Source organism: Hypanus sabinus, unplaced genomic scaffold (assembly GCF_030144855.1).
Source record: "Hypanus sabinus isolate sHypSab1 unplaced genomic scaffold, sHypSab1.hap1 scaffold_349, whole genome shotgun sequence".
In the NCBI taxonomy this organism is placed as follows: Eukaryota; Metazoa; Chordata; class Chondrichthyes; order Myliobatiformes; family Dasyatidae; genus Hypanus; species Hypanus sabinus.
This window is the reverse complement of record NW_026781251.1, coordinates 73,049-94,072: the sequence shown is the minus strand read 5'-3', so window position 1 is coordinate 94,072 and position 21,024 is coordinate 73,049. Positions and strand designations below refer to the sequence as shown.

The following is a 21,024-nucleotide window of genomic DNA, read 5'->3' as shown; positions in this document are numbered from 1 at the left end:
TTTCCACTGAGATTGGGTGGGACTACAACCAGAGGCCATGGGTTAAGGGTGAAAGGTGAAATGTTAAGGGGAACATGAGGGGAAACTTCTTCCACTGACGGTCATCCGGGTGTGGAATGAGCAGAAAACCCAGCTGGTCCATGCGAGCTCAGTTTCAACTTCTAAGAGGGTTGTATAGGCACCTGGAGGGCAGGGGTACAGGAACAGACAGTTTAAGTAATTCAACACAAACTAGATGGGCCAAAGGGCCTGATTCTGTGTTGTGCTTTTCTATGATTGTGACAAGAACCTGAAATAATATGATTATTCATTTAATAACTTTTAACAGCTGTGCGGACCAACTATTCATCTGGGCAGGAAACGTTTGCATGGCTTCAAAACTGTGGCACTTCACATTGACAATAGATAAAAGAAAATCCCAGCTGCACGTCAACAAAGGGTATTTGTGTGAGTCTGTTTCAGTTACTGTGGGGCCAGGCACTCTTGCAGCTCAGTGGGAACAGGGAACAATACCAATGGAGAGAGTCAAACTGAGCCAGGTCACAGATTGGTGACGGCAGAAATGCCCCATTCTTATAGAGACAGGAAGATCATCAGAGAGTTTGATGGTCATTCCAGATACCTGCACTGTGCCCAGCTGGAAGATGACTTCTCTCTCCAACTTGGGTTGAACCTCACTGTAACAGTGTGATGCCAGATCACACCTTGACACCTCAAGTAATCTCGTCTGACATATTGTCCTCCACCCATTGATGTACTATAAATCTTTTTCAGGTTAAAAACAACAAGGAAATTATCTACGGGGAGGTCAAACACAACACGCTGTTTTGTTGTCTATGTCCAGATATTTAAGAAGTGGAACAAGGGATTCACTCGATCATCATTCCTACTCAGGCTGTGGGGAGTGATTCACTCGATCATTATTCCTATTCAGACTGGGGGAGAGTTTCACTCGATCGTTATTCCTATTCAGGCTGTGGGGAGTGATTCACTCAATCATTATTCCTATTCAGACTGTGGGAGAGATTCATCGATCATCTGACCGACTGACATGCAGTCAATTTACACGGGGGGAATCCATTTATCTGCTCAGTCATCCACCCTAATGGCTCACCAGCGAGTTCACACCGGGGTGCGGCCATTCACCTGCTCAGACTGTGGGAAGGGATTCACGTTGTCAGCTCACCTACTGAGTCATCAGTCAGTTCACACGGGTGAGAGGCCATTCACCTGCTCTGACTGTGGGAAAGGATTCTCTTTGTCATCTAATCTTAAGCTACCATCAGCGAGTTCACTCTGGGGAGAGGCCGTTCACCTGCTCAGACTGTGGGAAGGGATTGGCGTTGTCTTCCCACCTACTGAGACATCAGTTAGCACACACTGGTGAGAGGCTGTTCACCTGCTCAGAATGTGGGAAAAGATTCACTTCGTCATCTCAACTTAAGGTACATCAGCGTGTTCACACTGGGGAGAGGCCGTTCACCTGCTCAGACTGTGGAAAAAGATTCACTCAGTCATCCCACCTACAAGCACATCAGCGAGTTCACACTGGGGAGAGGTCGTTCACCTGCTCAGAGTGTGGGAAGGGATTCGCGTTGTCATCTCACCTACTGAGACATCAATTAGTACACACTGGTGAGAGGCCGTTCACCTGCTCAGACTGTGGGAAAAGATTCACTTTATCATCTCAACTTAAGGTACATCAGCGAGTTCACACTGGGGAGAGGCCATTCACCTGCTCAGACTGTGGAAAAGGATTCACTCAGTCATCCCACCTAGAAGCACATCAGCGAGTTCACACTGGTGAGAGGCCATTCACCTGCTTAGACTGTGGGAAGGCATTCACACAGTTTGCTACCCTACAAGCACACTGGTCAGTTCACACTGGGGAGAGGCCGTTCACCTGCTCAGACTGTGGGAAAGGATTCACTTCGTCATATAAGCTTAAGGTACATCAGCGAGTTCACACTGGGGAGAAGCCATTCTCCTGCTTAGACTGTGGGAAGGGATTTGCGTTGTCATCTCACCTACTGAGACATCAGTTAGTACACACTGGTGAGAGGCCATTCACCTGCTCAGACTGTGGGAAAGGATTCACTTCATCATATAAACGTAAGGTACATCAGCGAGTTCACATGGGGGAGAGGCCATTCACCTGCTCAGACTGTGGGAAAAGATTCACTTCGTCATCTCAACTGGAGATTCATCAGCAAGTTCACACTGGGGAGAGGCCGTTCACCTGCTCAGACTGTGGGAAAGGATTCACTCAGTCATCCCACCTACAAGCACATCAGCGAGTTCACACTGGGGAGAGGCCGTTCACCTGCTCAGACTGTGGGAAAGGATTCACTCAGTCATCCCACCTACAAGCACATCAGCGAGTTCACACTGGGGAGAGGCCATTCACCTGCTCGGACTGTGGGAAAGGATTCACTCAGTCATCCCACCTGCGAGCACATCAGCGAGTTCACACTGGTGAGAAGCCGTTCACCTGCTCGGACTGTGGGAAGGGATTCACTCAGTCATCCCACCTACAAGCACATCAGCGAGTTCACACTGGAGAGAGGCCGTTCACCTGCTCAGAATGTGGGAAAAGATTCACTTCGTCATCTCAACTTAAGGTACATCAGCGAGTTCACACTGGGGAGAGGCCATTCACCTGCTCAGACTATGGAAAAGGATTCACTTAGTCATCCCACCTGCGAGCACACTACTCAGTTCACACCGGGGAGACTCCAGACACCTGCTCGGACTTTGGGAAGAGATTCTCTCAGTCAAATCAACCAAATGTGCATCATTGAGTTCACACTGGAGAGACCATTCACTGGATGTGTGTCAATCACCATTGCTGAATGCAATTTCGAGAGTGACTGTCGGTGCTGAACTCTGCAATTATTGCTGTTGCTCACCACACCCAGTTCTGCATCCTGGTCAATGGGCATGGGAGGAGTTTCTTCTGCTGCACATTCACCTTTAATAGGACTGGAGTTTAATATTCTGCATCTGTGACAAATAAATCAGTTCTATTTTAAACTCTGTCTCTGGTACTTAGTGAAATTATAACACACGTAGTGCACAGTAGAGAGTCAACTCAACCCGCCTGGACTTTGCTGAGATTCAATTCCACGACAGTCCTTTTAAATCATCCCCTGTTATTCACCTCTCACTCTCCCTGTGGTGATGGGTTCCAAATAGTCACCACTCTGTGGGTGAAGAGGTTTCCCTTGAATTCTCTGTGGACCGAAGAAGTTGAGCTGACTGCAGCTCTGTCCGAGATGTTCTTCGCCCCTCAAATCTCTGGATGAGGAAGAATGACATTGGTAGTTAACCTCAATAATCACGACTCATTTCCATTTTATGGGTCATTTTTCCTACTAACAAAGGGTTGTTGAAAACACCAGTGTCGTTTAAAGACTGGAATTAGAATCGGAAACCATCAGTTGGATGTTCAAAGAATCATGGTCAGAAGCCAGAGGCAGGTCTGCACAGGGTAGAGTTTGTGGCTCTGGAAGATGGTTGGGGTAAGAACGTATTATGAGAAGGGAATCAGCAGCAGGAAGTGGAAACAAATAACAAAATAGGAACATTTTGAAGCTGATTGACAGAAAATAATTGGGTTGTCTGACTGATGACAGAAACAATGCCTGTTGTGAGGTCCTCCATTGGTCGAGGGAGATGTGGGTGTTGGGAATGGTTATATCTATTGAGGGAGTTAGTCCTGCTTGTTCATCCTGCAATATAATTTCTGGATGGTTATTATATAACCATATAATAATTACAGCACGGAAACAGGCCATCTCGGCCCTTCTAGTCCGTGCTGAAAGCTTACTCTCACCTAATCCCACCGACCTGCACTCAGCCCATATACCTATCCATTTTTTAAAAAATATCGAACCTGCTTCTACCACTTCTACTGGTAGCTCCCCCACACAGCTACCACTCTCTGTGTAAAGAAGTTCCCACTTGTGTTACCTCTAAACTTTTGCCCCCTCTCAAATCATGTCCTCTTGTTTGAATCTCCCCGACTCTCAATGGAAAAAGTCTATCCACATCAACTTCATCTATCTCCATCATATTTTTAAATACCTCTATCAAGTCCCCACTCAAACTTCTACACTCCAAAGAATAAAGACCTAACTTGTTCAACTTTTCTCTGTAACTTAGGTGCTGCAACCCACGTAACATTCTGGTAAATTTTCTCTGTACTCTATTATATTGACACCTTTCCTATAATTCAGTGAACAGAACTGTACACAGTACTCTGAATTTGGCTTGAACAATGCCTTGTATATTTTTAACATTACATCCCAACTGCTATACTCAATGCTCTGATTTATAAAGGCCAGCATACCAAAATCTTTCTTCACAACCCTATCCACCTTCAGGGGACTATTCACCATCATTCTATTATCTATGCCCCACAGATCACTCTGTTCTACTACATTCTTCAATGTCTTACTGTTTACTATGTATGTCCTATTTTGATTAGACCTACCAAAATGTTGCACCTCACACATCAGCATTAACCTCCATCTGACATCTTTCTGTCCACTCTTCTAACTGGCTTAATTCTCTCTGCAAGCTTTAAAAACCTGCTTCATTATCCACAACGCCACCTATCTTAGTATCATCTGCATATTTTCTAATCCAATTTACCGCCCCATCATCCAGATCATTAATGTATATAACAAACAACATTAGACCCAGTACAGATCCCAGAGGCACACCACTAGTCACCGGCCTCTAACCGGACAAACAGTTATCCACCATTACTCTCCCATCTAGCCACTGATAAATCCATTTTACTACTTCAAAATTAATACCTAACGATTGAACCTTCCTAACTAACCTTCCATGTGGAATCATGTCAAAGGCCTTACTGAAGTCCATATAGACAACATCCACTGCTTTATCCTTGTCAACTTTCCTAGTAACCACTTCAAAAAGTTCAATATGTTTTATCAAACATGACCTTCCACACACAAATCCATGTTGACTGTTCCTAAACAGACCCTGTCTAATCAGATAGTTATATATACCATATCTAAGAATATTTTCCATTAATTTACCCACCACTGATGTCAAACTTACAGGCCCATCATTGCTAGGTTTACTCTGAGATACCTTTTTAAACAATAGAACAACAATACGCCAATTCTCTGGCACCATCCCCCTTTCAAATGACATTAGGAATATTTTTGTCAGAGTCCCTGCTATTTCTACACTAACTTCCCTCAAGGTTCTAGGAAATATCCTATCAGGACCGGAGACTTGTCCACTTTTATATTCTTTAAAAGCTTTAGTACTTATTCTTCGTTAATCATCTTAGTTTCCATAACTACCCTACTTGTTTCCCTTACCTTACACAATTCAATATAATTCTCCTAAGTGAATACTGATGAAAATAAAATTTTCAAAACCTCCCCCACTCCTTTTGGCTACACACAGAGCTGTCCACTCTGATTCTCTAAGGGACCAATTTTATCCCTCATTATCCTTTTGCAATTAACTTAACTGTAGAAACCCTCTGGATTCATTTTCACCTTACTTGCCAAAGCAGCCTCATATCCTCTTTTAGCTTTTCTAATTTATTTTTACATTTTTACATTCTTTATATTAGATTCTTTTTACATTCTTCATATTCCCCGAGCACCACAATTGCTCCATGCTGCCTATATTTATTATAGATCTCTCTCATTTTCCAAACCAAGTGTAAAGGGGGTTTCTTCTTTGTTCTTTGTTACTGTTGGGAAAGGGTTTCTTTTTGTTAACTAGCAGGAATGCTCATTTACTGATACCGAGAATGGTATTCCTTTGTAAACCAAATGGGGATTAATGTTCTTTCTTCTGAGTCTGTAAGCTTTTGTTGACGGGCTTTTGGGCAGATCGGCGCGAGGGGGTCGAGAGAGAGGACGCAATGCTCTAAGCTGGGCGAGGATCGGACCCCAAAGGGGGGTCCGAGGCCGGGAGATTCTTCGAGGAGGGGTGGGATGAAGCTAGATGTGCTTGGTTGACCACTCGGAGGGTCCTGAGCTGTTTGGAGAGTCGAGGAGTTCGGAGGGTCCTGAGCTGCAAGTCGAGGAGTTCGGAGGGGATCGAATAATCGCATATGGTGTACTGTCTGTTTTTGGGTGAGGCGGGGACATCACACAGCATCCACACCAGCTGATTACCCAGTTTGGCGGGGCCGAAGGCTGCACCCCCTAGACGAGATCGAGCTGAGCGAGCCTGAGGCGACCCAGTGGGTTACATTGTGGAGTGCTCGTCCGGGGTTGATTTCTGTGGAAGCTGTGTGATCACCCTCTTTAAATTGTGTCTGCGGCGAAGAGCTGGTGTGCCATTGTGGGTGTGTGATTGCTGGTTATCGCTGCGTGTGTGTTGCTGTTGGTAGCCTCGAGGTCGTTGTTCGAGGTCCGACTAGTGCTGACGAAATGGTGATGGGACCATGGGTTGTCCGTACTGTTTGGAGAGTGAGGAGTGACAGGTTGGGATGTTTCAGCAGTGGTGGGCTCCGCCCGGTTATTGGAATAATGTCCAGCCCTAAAGGGGCGGAAGCGTGGGCGGAGCGGACCCCTCAGTTGTCGGGTGAGTGGCAGTGCTTGGCTGAGGAAAAGCGACAGGGACGGGCTGGTGACTTTGTTAGAACTGTCAGGCGCAATTACCTCGAAGTGACCGCTGCCATTTCTGGGTAAGTGTGGGAAAATGCGTGTGGTTCGACTGGAAGTCAAATGCCGCAGCTGGGGGGCTTATTATATCTGTGGCAGGAGATTGGTGGGAAGTTTTTAGGGTATCCCTTTTTGCCTAGGGGGGCAGATAAATTGCTTGTGGTGCCAAGCGGATCTGTCAAGGGGATCAGTTGTTCCGTTGATTCGAGAGGTGTCGGGAAACTTAGAGGAGGCCCAGTGGAGGAACGGCTTGGGGTCTCTGGGGGAGCACGTTCCCAGCAATGTACCAAGGAACTCCCGAAAGGAGCAGACTCTATTCCTGAAGGCTTAGAGGGGCCATGCGCACAGCTGTTGTTACGGATGGATGGAAGTCAAGTTAAAGCCATCCTCGGCACCGGAGCGCCGGTTAAGTTGCTGTACAGTTTGTTTCATAACCGTTATTGGAAGCATTTACCCTTGGCGACATTGAGGACACTGGAGATTCGGGGTACCAGTGCCTGTGATTATCCAGACGACGGTTGTTGGTCAGTGAAAATGGAGTTCTTAGAGGCAAATGTGGAGGAGACTGAGGTTCATGAATCGTTAATGCTGATGTGTCCGGACACTGTTCAGACGGGCAGCGTTTCAGTTTTGGAGAGAACCAATATCCTGCTGGTGCGCTTGGGGGCCTGCCCGGAGGAGGCGGGTGAGCGCTGTTTGGAGGCATTGTCGATGCACCCAGAGTTTCGAGCTGCTTGTGCGGACGTGTGCAGCAGCATTGGGCCGATACCGAATTCAAACAAGAGCCAGTGGTGGTACGGCCTGGGGGAAGTATCTGAGGGTGAGACCCTCTTAGTGGACGCTGCGAAATACCACGAGGGAGGGGAGTTGACTGCTGAAGACACCTCGGAGAGAGAGAGGTTGCGGCGACTGGCCCCTGAAGCCGTGGAAGATGTAGGCAGCGTGTGTGTGGATTGTATTGCGTTGAAGAGGCGCACTGTCAGTGACCAGAATATGGCCCTGAGGGCCAGAGAGGCGATGGCCTGTCTGAGTGGTGTGAAGTGGTATAAGGTGCTGGATCTGAGGAGTGGATGTTGCCAGATCCCGATGAGTGGGGCCGACAAGGACAAGACGGCCGTTATAAATTCCCTAGGAGTCTTCGGGTCCGAAAAGATGCCACAGGGTATATCTGGAGCCCTTGCAACCTTCCTGCGGGGCAGGTGGAAGACCATAGGGAATATGGAGGCGTTTGGAGTTTTGGTGTATGTGGATGATCTCTTGGTATTTGGATTTGCCTCAGGAGAATATGAAGTGAGGTCGTTGCAGGAGCAGCTGAGAACTACCGAGTTAAAGTGTTTTCGGGACACGTGCCAGGGCTGGCGAAGGTCGCAGCTCGTGAGAGACTGTCTCTACGGAATCAAGTTTGAAATGAAGACGGAGAGACTGCAGAAAGTGATCTGGAACCATTTGGAAGACTTACAAGTTGGAGAGAATGAAGAAAGTTGTCTGACTGAGGGTAATAGCAAACTGAGAACCCGGAGAGGGGAGTTTGCGGAGGTGAAGAAATTACAGACGAATCTCAGAAGAGAGAAGCGGAAGCTTGAAGGGAACCTGAAGATGACCATCGACAGTTCAAATGAAGTGCAAAACCTGAAAGTTGATCTGGAAGAAGTCATGAGGAAGAAAAAGCTGGAGAGAAGTGCAGTGAATACTGAACAGGAGGCTGAAGAGACTGCGGGAGCAGTGCAGGCCACGTGTTTCCGTTTGGAGAAGATCAAACAGCAGCTACCGATCACAGGAATGAGGAAGAATACAGATTCGATGGATGATGTGCTGGATGTGTGGTACATGCTGCCTTTTGCTGACTTTCCCTCGATTGAGGAAGAGACCTTTGGCCCTTCTCCCATTGAGTCAGGTGTAGCGGGGAGGGTTAGCTGTGTGCAGTGTGGGGCATGAGTGAGAGGTTGAGAGAGGAGTTGGTAATGGGCCCAAGGTATCCCCAGTTGTGTCCGAGCCTGAAGGGTTTAGGTGAGGGGGTACGGAGGCCTCAGAAGGGTTAGGGAACTCCCAGATAGTTGGCCTAAGTAGCGCCTGAGGAGCAGGGCGTGAGGTTTACTGTGTGGGGAGGAGATGTCACTGTTTGTGCTTGGGTTACGGTGTGTTGGCAGGAAAGGTGGCGAGTTATTTAGTAGTCATGAGGACATGACTTATTTGGTGGAGGGAGAGTGTAAAGGGGGTTCTTTTTTCTTTGTTACTGTTGGGAAAGGGTTTCTTTTTGTTAACTAGCAGGAATGCTAATTTACTGATACCGAGAATGGTATTCCTTTGTAAACCAAATGGGGATTAATGTTCTTTCTTCTGAGTCTGTAAGCTTTTGTTGACGGGCTTTTGGGCAGATCGGCGCGAGGGGATCGAGAGAGAGGACGCAATGCTCTAAGCTGGGCGAGGATCGGACCCCAAAGGGGGGTCCGAGGCCGGGAGATTCTTCGAGGAGGGGGGGGGGATGAAGCTAGATGTGCTTGGTTGACCACTCGGAGGGTCCTGAGCTGTTTGGAGAGTCCAAGGAGTTCGGAGGGTCCTGAGCTGCGAGTCGAGGAGTTCGGAGGGGATCGAATGGTGGCCAGAAGACTTCAGTAATTGAGCTCCAACGGTTGTGCACGAAGTGGTTTGGACTTTGATAAGTTTGGCGCCTTTTCTTTAATTTTCTCTTCATATATACTGTATCGTTATTAATCACTTAGTTATAGTAACCTTTATAAATTGTACTCATTTAATCGCATATGGTGTACTGTCTGTTTTTGGGTGAGGCGGGGACATCACACAGCATCCACACCAGCTGATTACCCAGTTTGGCGGGGCCGAAGGCTGCTCTCCCTAGACGAGAACGAGCTGAGCAAGCTTGAGGCGACCCAGGGGGTTACACAAGTTTCCAATATCCCTTGAAAACCTTGGCCCTCTCGAACTTTTAACCTTTCCTTTCAACTTAATAGGAACATAAAAATTCTGCACCCTCAAAATTTCACCTTTAAATGACCTCCATTTCTCTATTATATCCTTCCCATTAACAAATTGTCCCAATCCACTCCTAAATCTTTTTGCATCTCCTGAAAGTTAGCCTTTCTCCAATCAAAAATCTCAACCCTGGTTCCAGTCCTATCCTTCTCCATAATTATTTTGGAACAAATGGTATTGTGATCACTGGACACTATGTGGTCCCCAACACATACCTCCGTCACCTGAGCTATCTCATTCCCAGCAGGAGATCCAACACTGCCACTTCTCTAGTTGGTATCTCTATGTATTGCTGCAAAAAACTATCCTGCACACATTTTACAAACTCAAATCCATGCAGCCGTTTTACAGAATGGGCTTCCCAGTCTATGTGTGGAAAATTAAAATCTGCCACAGTCACAACCTTGTGCTTACTACAAATAACTACTATCTCCTTACAAATTTGCTCATCCAATTCTCGCTCCCCATTAGGTGGTCTATAATACACCCCTATAAGTGTTACTACACCTTTCCCATTCCTTAATTCCAACCAAATAGTCCCCCTGGACGAGCCCTCTAATCTATCCAGTGAAAACACCGCCCTGATATTTTCTTGGACAAGCAATGCAACGCCTACCCCTCTTGCCCCTCCGATTCTATCACACCTGAAGCAACGAAATCTAGGAATATTTAGTTGCCAATCACACCCCTTCTGCAAACATGTTTCACTAATAGCTACAACATCATATTTCCAGGTATCAATCCATGCTCTAACCTCATCCACCTTTCTTACAATGCTCCTAGCATTAAAATAAATGCATTTAAGAAACTCTCCACCTCTTCCTCTCTGCTTATCCCTAACGGTGCACACAACTTTATTATCTTTTTGTTTTCCTTCTCCCCTACATCTTCGGTATGAACCTTCCTACATCAGGGAGGAAGTTCAAATCATATCTGTGTTAAATGTTTAACCATCACAGTAACTGAAGGCAGCTGCAGGTTCACGAGGGACTGTTACTGTCAAATTCTGCAGTTCTTGCGGCTGCTCATCGCACCCAGGACTGAACCCTGGTCACTGAGCCTTGGAGGAGTCTGTACTGCTGATGTTAGCCTTAAACTAGACTGGTGTTTAATATTGTGGATCTGTGAAAGATAAATCAGTTTTGTATCAAATCCCGTGTTTCAGGTACTTACTGTCTCCACTGCACTCACTATGGACGCTACAAAGTCCAGTCGGCCCATCTGGTTCCTGCCCATGTTTCTGTTCCATATCCGGATATCAAAATCTACCCCTGCCGTTCCCCTCTCACACTCCCTGAGGTGTCAGGTTGCAACTAGTCACCACTCCATGGAATAGGAGATTTCCGTTGAATTTCACAGAATCATAGAAATCTATTTTCCTAAGCTCCATGTACCTATCTCAGAGTCTCTTAAAAGACCCTATTGTTTCCGCCTCTACCACCATTGCTGACAGTGCATTCCACACACACACACACACACACACACCACTGTTTGCTTAAAAAAAAAACCTTAGCTCTGATATCTCCTCTGTACCTACTTCCAAGCAGTTTAAACCTATTCCCCCTCGTGTTAGCCGTTTCAGCCCTGGGAAAAAGCCTCTGGCTATCCAAACGACCAATGCCTCTCATCATCTTATACACCCGCATGATTTTCTCCAGTCTGAATAAGACGATGAGCTCACTGTGGTTTTGACATTCCCTCCCCCCTTTCCTCCCCATCTCTCCTCTCCCTCCCCCTCCCTCCTCTACCCCTTCCCCTCTCCCTCCCTCCCTCCCCCTATGTATTTCACGTCACTGACCCGCCTCACTCAGGCACTCAACGTGACACTCACAGTAAACGAACCTGCGGTCTCGTAACACAATGCACCTCTGAAGTCTGACAGCAGACTAGCGAGTGAATCTTCGATGGTGCAGAGTCAAAACCCAGAGAGTTGCCAGATTGAGTCAGGCTTTGGGGCTGCAAAGAGAGATGGGGTCTAGTGTTTACGAGGAGGAGGAAACAGACCAGCTGGATGTGGCTACAAAAGAAAGATTAGAAGCTTTTGGAAATTGGTTTATCGAAAAAAAAAGGTGGTTAATTTCTGCAAAATACTGGTGGAAATCAACAGTCAGGCAGCAATTGTGAAGAGGAATAAAAAGTCAACGTTTACACCGAGCCCTTTCAGCATGCCTAGCCTGTGTACTCCGCTGCTTAGTTGCTGCTTGAACTGCAGAGTTCCTCCAGCATTTTGTGTGTGTGCGTCTCTGTATTCCAAGCAACTGCAGAATCTCCTGTGTTGTATAACTGCATTTTACTTTGGCATTAGATACGCGTTGATATTGAGTATATTGCTTATGGGAGCCGCTTTCTGCGTTAAAACAGCTGCAGATTTTTCGATACACACGAAAAAAATAAGTTATGGACCTTGAACCGGTACCTGCACAAATCTTTAATGGCACCGTGATTACCCATAGGGCCATGAGATGAAAATTTCGCCGTCGTTGAGGCACCGATGAAATGCGCAGGCGTCAGGCTGAGGACGTCCCCGAGTGTCACGCATGCGCGCAGTACATTGAAGGCCTTGAAAATGTCGGATGGAGGTAAGAGTGATTCTCCGTGTTTTTCTCTGAAACACCGACTTCAGAACGATTCCTGTGAAATCCGGACATCACAGTCCGCAATGCCGGGACAGTCCTGCTCTCTTCCCTCTCTCTCAGCCTCACGATCCGTACACGGGCCCCGGGGAGCTTCCGGCCGCTGAGTGAATGGGAACCGATGGATCTCTCAGACAGAGCTGAGCTCCAGCTATCTAAATGCAAGGATTAGGAACTCGGAGAAAGGGAGCAAAATCTTTTACATCAGCAGTTGAGAAATTCGCCTTTGTTCTACCTCCGATCACTGACAGGAGAAAATCTGCAGATGCTGGAAATCCAAGCAACTCTCACAAAATGCCGGAGGAATTCAGCATTAGTACTCTTTTCCGTAGATGCTGCCCGGCCTGCTGAGTTCCTCCAGCATTTTGTGTATGTTGCTTGTTCCACCTCCTCTTGTTCTGGACTTTTCTACCCGTGACGACATGTTTTGTCCCATTCTCTCTGGAAGATAATGATATCAAAAACCTTTGCCCTGGGCAAAAGTAGCTTTCACCTCACAAATGTGAAAGACTCCAATGAGACAGACTACTGCCCTTCCCTTCATATTCATTGGGATTTCATTCACTGAGTTCAACACCGTCAGTCATTGGGGGAGACTTCAGGGGAAATATTTATGTACAATACAGAAACTGGTGATACCTGTGTGTATTGTGGTGATGCAAAAGTTGTTGGAGAGTTTACAAGAGGGAAGAATTGGAGTGCTATTTGGAAATCTGACTTTTTAAAGTGTAATTTAGCAAGCAAACCACTTATGGACAAAGTGCAAAAGCACTGGAGAGAAAATCCTTCATTACCCGTTACAGGCCTGTGACATGGTGTGAGAGGGCAGATGAACTGGATCGAGGCCAGAGGAGATCACAGTTCTTACAGACAGTGATTTGCTGGCTGTTAAAATGAATACCTCTCTATATAAAATTCGCAGTGCACATGTCGTCACTGGGTAAAAGAATGCACAGTACAAGATTTCTGTGCACACTGGTCATTACAAATTAGAGGGGACATTGGTGTGGAGAACTCCAGTGTCCCAGACACCCTCACCTACAAGATGTGCACCCAGCTGCACTTTGAGGAGTTGGAGCTGAAAATGGATGAATTTTGGATCATCCAGCAGTTGGAGGGGGTGATAGATATGACATGAAGAGAGGTGAGTTACACCCAAGGTGCAGGAGACAGGAAACTAGGTGAGAGACATGAAGGGAAATGAAGTTAAATAGCCATCGCAGAGTACTCTTGTTGCCATCCCACACAACAGCCAGGTGGGCCGCTTTAGAAACTGTTGGGGATGGAGGGATTACCTGGCAGAGGAAAGTCAAACGGGTGATAGGGGATTCGTTAGTTAGGGGAACAGAACAGAGGGGATAAAAGGTCAGTTTTGATGGTGTCAAAAGGACCTGACAAGTGTGGTTTGGGATAGGCCGTTTTCTGGCAAAGGAGTACTTGGTAAGCGGGAGGCCTTCAGAAGAGACATTTTTGGGAGTGTAGAGTTCGTATGCTGAAAGGTAACTGGTGCAGGGAGCCTTGGTTTTCAAGAGATATTGAGGCCCCCGATATTTTGTTCCTCTAAATGCCTCAGACTGTTGGGTGCTACCAAGACTCATTAATGACAACAGTATCATAATTCCACCCCCGAGCTCATCGGACTTATTTTTAGTCGTCTTCTGTTGGTTTCTAAAAGCTTCCAATAGTTTTTGCTCTTTTGTTTGCCCTCTCTTTGGCTTTTATGTTGGCTTTGGCTTCTCATTTCAAAGCTTTACAAAGCTTCCACTTCTTTGGGATGTATCGATCACTCAGCTCCTGAATTGCTCCCAGAAACTCCAGCCATTGCTGCTCCGTTGTCACTCCTATCTTTCCCTTCCAAGCAAGTTTAGCCAGCTTCTCTGTCACAGAAACATGGAGAAGTTCAGTATGGAAACAGGCTATTTGCCCAATCCATTCAATGCCAAACAAACATTTAAACTGTCTAATGCAACTAACTGCAGCGGGACCATCGCCCGCCGAACCCCTACCATCCAGGCTCCCATCCAAACTTCTTTTAAATGGTGAAACTGAACTCATATTCACCACTTGTGCTGGCATCTCACTGCACGCTCTCACGACCATTTCAGTAAAGAGCTTTTCCAAATGTTCCTATTAAATTTTCACTTCCCAGCTTACCCATGACCTATGGTTGTCATCGCACCCACCCTCAGTGGAAAAAGCTGCTTACCTGTACCCTATCTATACTGTCATAATGTTGTCTATTCCCAACAAATCCTCAAAGAAATGTATAATATCTTTGTTTATGTTTAGAGCCTTTTTCAGATGTATAGGATGATGAGGGACACTGATCGTGTGGATAGCTAGAGGCTTTTTCCCCAGGGCTGAAATGGCTAACGTGAGGGGGTATAGTTTTAAGGTGCTTGAAAGTTGATATGGAGGGGATGTCAGGGGTAACTTTATTTACACTGAGAGTTGTGGGTGCATGGAACGGATTGCAGGCTACTTGTGTGAGATTGTTTCAGTTACTGTGGGGCCAGGCACCCATGCAGCTCAGTGGGAACAGGGAATAATACCAATGGAGAGAGTCAGACTGAGCCAGGTCACAGATTGGAGATGGCAGAAATGCCCCATTCTTATAGAGACAGGAAGAGCATCAGGGAATTGATGGTCATTCCAGATATCAGCACTGTGCCCAGTTAAAGGTGATTTCTCTCTCCAACTTGGGTTAAACTTCACTGAAACAGTGTGATGCCAGCTCACACCTTGACAACTCAAGGAATCTCATCTGAAATGTTGTCCTACACCCATTGATGGATTTTGTAAATCTTTTTACAGGTTAAAAATGACAAGGAATTTGCCTACGGGAATCTCGAACACAACACGCTAGTTTTGCTGTCTCTGTCCAGATATTTAAGAAGTGGAGCAAGAGATTCACTCGATCATCCTTCCTGCTCAGATTGTGAGAAGGGATTCACTCGATCATCTGACCAACTGGCACGCCCGTTAGTTTACATGGGGGGAGCCCATTCTCCTGCTCAGACAGTGGGAATGGATTCACTTGGTCATCTCAACTGAAGGTACATCAGCAAGTTCCCACTGGGCAAGGCCATTCACCTGTTCTGTGAGTGAGAAGGGATTCAATCGGTCTTCCCACCTGTGGACACACCAGTCAGTTCACACTGGGCAGAGGCTGGTCATCTGAGGAATCTGTGGAGAAGGATTGACTCGGTCATCTGTCCTAATGGCTCACCAGCGAGTTCACACCGGGGAGAGGCCGTTCACCTGCTCAGACTGTGGGAAAGGATTCACTTCCACATATAAGTTACTGAGACACCAGTCAGTTCACACTGGGGAGAGGCCATTCACCTGCTCAGACTGTGGGAAGGGATTCGCTCAGACATCTCAACTGAAGGAACATCAGCAAGTTCACACTGGGGAGAGGCCATTCACCTGCTTGGACTGTGGGAAGGGATTCGCTCAGTCATCTCAACTGAAGGAACATCAGCAAGTTCACACTGGGGAGAGGCCATTCACCTGCTTGGACTGCGGGATGGGATTCATTTCGTCATATAAGTTACTGAAACACCGGTCAGTTCACACCGGAGAGTGGCCGTTCACCTGCTCAGACTGCGGGAAGGGATTCACCGAGTTACCTCAACTTCAGGTACATCAGCGAGTTCACACTGGAGAGTGGCCAATCACCTGCTCGGACTGCGGGATAGGATTCGCTTCGTCATCCCATCTGAAGATACATCAGCGAGTTCACACTGGAGAGCGGCCGTTCACCTGCTCAGACTGTGGGAAGGGTTTCACTTCGTCATCCCATCTGAAGGTACATCAGCGAGTTCACACTGGAGAGAGGCCGTTCACCTGCTCAGACTGTGGGAAGGGATTCATTTCATCATCCCATCTGAAGGTACATCAGCGAGTTCACACTGGGGAGAGGCCATTCACCTGCTCGGACTGTGGGAAAGGATACTCTCAGTTATCTCAACTGAAGGCACACCAGGGAGTTCACACCTGAGAGTGGGCAATCACCTGCTCGGACTGCGGGAAGGGATTTGCTTCGTTATCCCATCTGAAGATACATCAGCGAGTTCATACCGGAAAGTGGCCAATCACCTGCTCAGACTGTGGGAAGGGATTCCCTTCATTATCCCAACTGAAGATACATCAGCGAGTTCACACCGGTGAGAGACCATTCACCTGCTCAGACTGTGGGAAGGGATTCACTCGATCATCCCATCTGCAGATACATCAGCGAGTTCACACTGGTGAGAGGCCGTTCACTTGCTCAGTCTGTGGGAAGGGTTTCACTTCGTCATCCCAACTGAAGGTACATCAGCAAGTTCACACTGGGGAGAGGCCGTTCAATTGCTCAGAGTGTGGGAAGGGATTCACTCGGTCATCCCAACTACTGGCACACCAGCAAGTTCACACTGGGGAGTGGCCTTTCACCTGCTCAGAATGTGGGAAGGGATTCACTAAGTCATCCACCTTACTGGTACATCGGCGAGTTCACACTGGGGAGAAGCCGTTCACTTGCTCAGAATGTGGGAAGGGATTCACTCAGTCATCCATCCTAAAGGCACACCAGCGCCTTCACACTGGGTAGAGACCAATCTGCTTGGACTTTGGGAAGAAATTCTCTCAGCCAAAACAACCAGTGTGCATCATTGAGTTCACACTGGGGAGAGGCCGTTCACCTGCTGTGAATGTAGGAAGCGATTCACTCAGTCATCTAATGTTATGTAGGTTCCAGTTGTGCTGGCAGCTTAACAGAGGGGGTTATAGCCTCCAGTCTGGCCAAACTGAAGAATCTCGTTTGGGTGGATACTGAGCAATGTGTCCCCTGTGTAATCTGCCCTTGGGGTTCATACTCTCTGTGGACTGTCTCTTTAAAGTGCAAAGAGAACCGAGACTGACCTTGGACACGCTGTTGGATTTCTGCAGAAGTGCTGGGTTGCTATGGTGACCAGCTAATGTTTATGTTCTGTGTGGTTAAGCAAGGTCAGAATGATCCTTTACCAACACAGAACAAGCAAGCGACTTCTTACAGAGAAGTCTATTATCCCCCCCCCCCCCCATCTTGTGAACTAAATTGAATCTACCACATCATCGTAAGACAATGTCGTTTACCACCTTGGTTTTGGATTTTATATACAGGTGACTCCCGTTTTTCGGACGTTCGCTTTACAACAGCTCACTGTTATGAAAGACCTTCGTTAGTACCTGTTTTTGCTAACCAAAGAGGATTTTCACTTTTATGATAAAGATGATGACTGCTTTATACGTGAGTTTACCCCGAGAAAGACTACCGTGACCGTGAAGCCTTGTGCGGCAGTTGTGTACGCATGCGTGCACGTGCCGATTTTTTTTCTCTCCAAATCAATTTCAGTTCACTATCTTCCCGATTTTCAGTGAAACTACACCGTACATACAATATTTCTACTTTATCATTCCTACTTTTACTATAGGTTAGTGTTATTTTAGGTTTTATGTGCTATTTGGTATGATTTGGTGGGTTTTCTTTGGGTCTGGGAACATCCAAAATCTTTTCCCATTTAGATTAATGGTAATTGCTTCTTCACTTCATGACATTTCGGCTTACAAACGGTTTCATAGGAACACTCTCGCTTTAGATACCGGGGGAAACCTGTATTCACACCTATATATGCATAACATTGCTAACCCTTGGATTATCTGGTTTAAGTTCACTATTATTAGTAGTTACCAATAAAATTTTGTTTGTTAACTGCAAAACTAGACTCCAAGTGTGTTTAATTGTTGCTGGTAGTTTTATAGGTTTGCGTCTGTGTGACACCTGAAGTAACAAATTGTACATAATATGTGATTAAACTATTAAGATTTATAATTCTTACTTTGACCAGAGGGTTAGTAAAGAAAACAAAAAAAAAGAAAAAGGGCCCAGTCTCTCCATTCATGTCTTCTCATCTCTCCCCAGCAAAAGGCCATGAAAATCTCTCTTCCAGACTCACAAGAAAGAACATTTCTCTCATTGGATAGTCCCACACTCCAAAACCCTGTTATCTCTAGTCGTAACCTAAACATTGCTGCTGCAGAGAAACCATTACCTCAGGAGTGAAACATTACAGAGAGGCTGTTACATCAGCAGTGAAACCTTACAGTGTGTTACACTTGTGACACAATACCAGGTTCAAATTGGGGAGATAGTTTCAATGAGCTGCATGCTGGATATTTGTCCATCACCGTTGCTGAATGCAATTTCGAGAGCGACTATTGGTGCTGAACTCTGCAATTATTGCTGCTGCTCACCACACCCAGTTCTGCACCCTGGTCACTGGGCATGGGAGGTGTTTCTTCTGCTGCACATTCACCTTTAATGGGGCTGGAGTTTAATATTCTGCATCTGTGACAAATAAACCAGTTCTATTATAAACTCTGTCTTTGGTGCTTAGTGAATTTATAACACAACTGGTGTACTCAGGCCTGCTGAACCCGGCCAGTGAATCTGTTCCACATCAGTCCATTTAAATCCTCCCCTGTTGTTTCCCTTGAATTCTCTGCAGACTGAAGAAGTCGAGATGACTGCAGTTCTAATCTCTGGGCTGATGAAGAATGACATTGTTCGTTAACCTCCTTAATCACAACTTATTTCCACATTATGACTCATTTTCCCTGCTTCTAAAGGGTTGTTGAAAACACCACTGTCCTCTAAAGACTTAAATTGGAATGGGAAACCATAAGTAGGATGTTCAAAGGAGCAGGGTCAGAAACCAGAGGCTGGTCTGCACAGGGCAGAGTTTGGGACTCTGGACGATGGTTCTGGTAAGAACGTATGATGAGGAGAAAGGAATCAACAGTGGGACATGGCAACGAATGACAGAGTAGCAACACTTGGACGTTAATTGGCAGACAAAATAATTTTGTTGTCTGACTGATGAACAATGCCTGTGGTGAGAGGCCCCATTGGTCGAGGCACATGTGTGTGTTGAGAATGGTTATACCTATTGAGGGAGTTATTCTTGCTTGTTTATCCTGTAATATTATATCTGAATGGTTATTTGAGATGATCCTATCTCTAATAATGTATTGATTATCATATAAATTGTGAGATTATGTCCTTAACTGAATCAGGCTTGAATTTATGGTGCCTTAATGAAGTTACCGTGGTCATTCATCCATTTGTATTTTAAAGCAAGATTTTGGTGAATGACATTTGCCACTTGATTGTACCTGCATAAGTAATCAGACTGAGTTAAACTGCTGCAGGATCCTGGAATGTGTTGGATTGTGTCTGGTGTCTCTTGGCATTTTCTGCATTTAGTGTCTTGTTTGCTTGAATTCCATGTATTTCAGATTTTTTTCTTTTTCTTAAACACCTTGTCCTGCATTTCTGCAAGGAACCCCGCTGATTCTGGGAAGGGATCTCCAACTCTCAGTCAGGTGCTCGATGCTTCCTTCACACCATCCAGTCTGCTCAGATCATTGGGATGTCTCCCATGGAGGGTCATACTCATTCCACTGGTTAATGTTTTCTTCCAGAGTGATGACTTATTGTTCTGAGTTGGCCTCTCATTAAAGCTTTCTGGTCTGTATTTCTTATCATGATTGCATATACACACATGGAGTGCTGAATATTTTTGATGAAAATATATATTTAGGTTTTATCTGACTGTTGTGTGATTTTTTTTTTCATGTGTGTTATTCCTGTTCCTCCTTCTGTCCAAGGTAGTCGTTAATCTAAGTGGGACTTCGTGTAAATAGACTTTTCTAAAGTTGTCTACTCAGGTCTTATTTGTCTTTGTAAATTTTACTGATTGAAATGGGACCAAGATATTTTCATTAAAAAAGTCAATCTCGGTATTGATGCAAGTGTTTATTGCCTTTGTTGTATTTGTTACCTATTGAGCTCTGTTTGGCAGGTTTTTTTGAAGCCATGAACTAAATTTTGTCAAAGGTTTTATGGATTTTACACTACTTTCTATTGTCTTTGCTTGTTGATATTCCAGATACGTGGGTAACGAGTCATAAAGAAGAGTCTTGGCCAGGAATGTTGATTCCCATCCACAGATGCTGCTTGACATGCTGAGCTCCTCCAGCACTTTATGTGTAGTTCTCTCCATTTCTAGCATCTGCAGGTCCTCTCGTTTCCCAGATACTTATATGTTTCTTGAAATATCGAGCTGGTAGTAGGGCTGTGTGGCTCTTTTGGTAAAATATTAAATAAACTCATCATAACGAGACATTCACCACCCTCGGAATGGAAACAATTCCCCTCATCTCAGTCCCGGGCAGCCCACCCCTGTTTCAGAGACTGGGATCCCTAGTTCAACCGGTAACGAAGTTGTGCATTTCAATGTTCACCTCTCCGTCCTCGATTCTCTAAATGAAAGGGTTATCACATTTGATCTTTCTTCATATGATGACCCCACCACTCCAGGGATCAGTCAGTTGAATCTTCATTGCACTCTCTATAACAAATATTCTCTAACCTCTTTGTTAATCCTCTATGAAATTTCCATATTCTTCAGCCCCGTGTTGCCCCAACCACTCACCACCCACCCCTGTCACTATTTCCGCCTTCCCACCTCCCCCTCACCTGGATCCACCTCTCACTTCCCGGCTCTTGCCCCATCCCCACCCCTCACCTCTTTTCTCTGACTATTTCCCGTCCACACTCAGTCCAGAGGGAGGATCTCGGCCCGAAATTTTGACGGTCCATTTCCCTCCACAGATGCTGCCCGACCCACTGAGCTCCTCCGGCAGTTTGT

General features: G+C 46.0%; 1 protein-coding gene and 1 pseudogene across 1 annotated transcript in view; both read left to right on the top strand.

Annotated features, from left to right (window-relative positions):
• LOC132388557 (zinc finger protein 235-like) overlaps positions 1 to 764 on the top strand; it is a 31,050-nt gene extending 30,286 nt beyond the window's left edge. The window contains exon 4 of the transcript XR_009510267.1: positions 329 to 764. The gene's annotated coding sequence lies outside the window, so the exon portion shown is untranslated. The remainder of the gene's footprint in view (positions 1 to 328) is intronic.
• Positions 765 to 1,051: 287 nt separating this feature from the next.
• LOC132388564 (oocyte zinc finger protein XlCOF6-like) lies at positions 1,052 to 18,689 on the top strand (annotated as a pseudogene).
• The last annotated feature ends 2,335 nt before the right edge of the window (positions 18,690 to 21,024 follow it).